The following is a 2,394-nucleotide window of genomic DNA, read 5'->3' as shown; positions in this document are numbered from 1 at the left end:
TTCTCTATCCCACCATTCCACGGGCATCTTACTAGATTGCCAGCTGCTTTTCAACTGCAGTGTGCGTGGTGGGGTAGAGACTGTTTGTGTTCTGGGGAGAGACAGTGTGTGTGCTGGAGAAGAGTGAGTGTGTTGAGCTAGGTAGGAGCGGATCATTATTATCCCTACTCGAAAGAGAGAGAAGCTCAGGCTGAGAAAGGAGAATTGACTTCTCTTAGGTCACACAGCCAGTCAGGGGCAGAGCTGGGAATAGGACCCAAAAGCCCTGATTTTCAATCTAACCATCGGATCTTGAATTTCATACACCGAATGACCTGAATAAAGTGCTCACAGACCAACAACAGTGCACACGAATTATTCAGCAAGTATTTGAGGAGAACTGCAACATTTGGGTTTTTCGCCTTCCTCCGAAGCATGGGGTAGGGGTCGCTTGCTGGTGGATTATCTGCTACTTGAAATCTCTAAATCACGATTTGGAGCATTCAACAGCAGAGTCAAGGGAGAGAATTAGTTCAGGAGTGGGTGGATCGGCTTATGTGGCCTGCATCTTGCAGGAGGTCAGACTAGATGATCATAATGGTCCCTTCTGATCTTGAATTCTATGATTCTATGATTTGAGAGAATCATGAACTGCTCAGAGACCATTAATGTAGAGAAGCAGCAAAATTCATCAAACATAGAACTGGTTCTGACTTATTTCCTTGGTCTTAAAAGAGAACAACAAGGATCTGAGTCTCCTCCTTGTCAATAACCCCCTGCTCAGCCAATCAGGGTAGAGACTGAGGACGGGAGGCTGAGGGTTCTCAGCAGAGAACCCAAAGGATGGCCCAGGTCACTGGTGGGGATCACTGCCCGAGCACTATTTCAGCCCCACATTTTTGGGTGGACCTCCCACAGTGGGAGCTGCAGAGCAGTGCTCCACAACACACACACACACACACACACACCCTCCTGGTGTTGGGAGGAGAACAGGAAAAAGGACAAAAGAAGCAAGAGACAAAGAGAAAGGAGAGAGGGAGGGATGGAGGAAAAGGTGAAACAAAAAGGACAAACCCCAATGTCCCCAGTGATTCTAAGGGACAAAATCCCAGGTGCGCAATAAAATTCTGCCTCCTTAAGCTCATGTTTTCCATGCCTAGAATTCAACTGTCACCAGCTGGATCAGACTGAACAGGTTTCAAACCTCCAGGAGGCTCTTACCTTCTAAACAGGGACGGCTGTTTTCTAGTAAAATCACTAAAAGGGAAGGAGAAAACTCGGAAGAGGTTCCTCCTGGCACTCACGTCCGTGAACCCGAATACTCCCTCAGTCCTCAAAGAGAGACCTGGAGAAGGAGACTTGCTGGAGCAAAGCCACAGGGGTCTCTGAGGTTTCCCTGGCCCCTCGCCCCGGTCCTGCCTGGCTGATGTCAGCATCTCTCTGTGAGGTCACCACCTCCCCACCACCTTGGACCAATAGGCTGAGGTCCTGCAAAAGGCCTTTGTGATGTCACTGCCACACCCCTCCCTTGCTGGGCTAATGTCCTGCCCCAGGCCAGGCACTTTGCAGGTTTGAGCTGCTCCCTGTGGATCACCCCACTCAAGGAGCGTTCGTTCTAGGCAGCAAGCCGGCTAGACAGGGAAACATCAGACGCTGCTCCCAATGCTATACTCAGTTTGCCAGAAATTAGTCAACTTTATGGCCAGAAGAGACCATTAGAGCATCTAATCTGACCCCCTGCATATCACAGTCCCCCTGTATGACACAAGAGCTACTTGGGTCTGTTCCTAGAATGGAAGCCGCATATTAAACAAGTCCCAACAGGTTTGCTACACCCTGGCCTCCTCCCATTCTCCACCCGTGAATGTTTTGGCTACTCCAACCTCCAGACTGCCCAAGCCTCCCTCCTCCTGTGTATTTGCTGTCCCTTCAGCAGGAACCCACCATAACCCCCCCCCCCCCCCCGCAAATAATCCCTACCTGAACTGGCTCCACTGCAGCCATTTCCCTTCCCTGTCCCATGGGAGGATGGGATGAGCTGGAGCGAAACATGGACGACATCCTGCAACCTGGCAGGGCGAGAAGGGCAGTTGTGGAGGTTTCAGAACAGGCTTTAGTTCATGTCACATCACGATTCCCCCAGGATCTTTCCCTGCAGAGACACAACCTAGGTTCTGCCATGCTGGGAACATGCTCCATCTCTTTATTGCAGGGGAGACCTGGTCCCTCCTGCTAGGCTAAGCCCACAGGGAGATTTTTCAGCCTCCCCAGTAATAAAGTCTCTGAACAAAATGCTGGAAAAGAGCAGAACCAAAGGGGCTGGGCAGGCTCCATAGGGACACTGGCTCCTCCCTTCCCCTCCTGTGCGGCCATGTCCTGTCGCTGGCAGAGATCGGCCCCCCCATCTCCCCCCCA

The sequence above is a fragment of the Mauremys mutica genome, unplaced genomic scaffold, assembly GCF_020497125.1.
Source record: "Mauremys mutica isolate MM-2020 ecotype Southern unplaced genomic scaffold, ASM2049712v1 001152F_np12_obj, whole genome shotgun sequence".
In the NCBI taxonomy this organism is placed as follows: Eukaryota; Metazoa; Chordata; order Testudines; family Geoemydidae; genus Mauremys; species Mauremys mutica.
Note: the sequence above shows the minus strand (reverse complement) of the source record.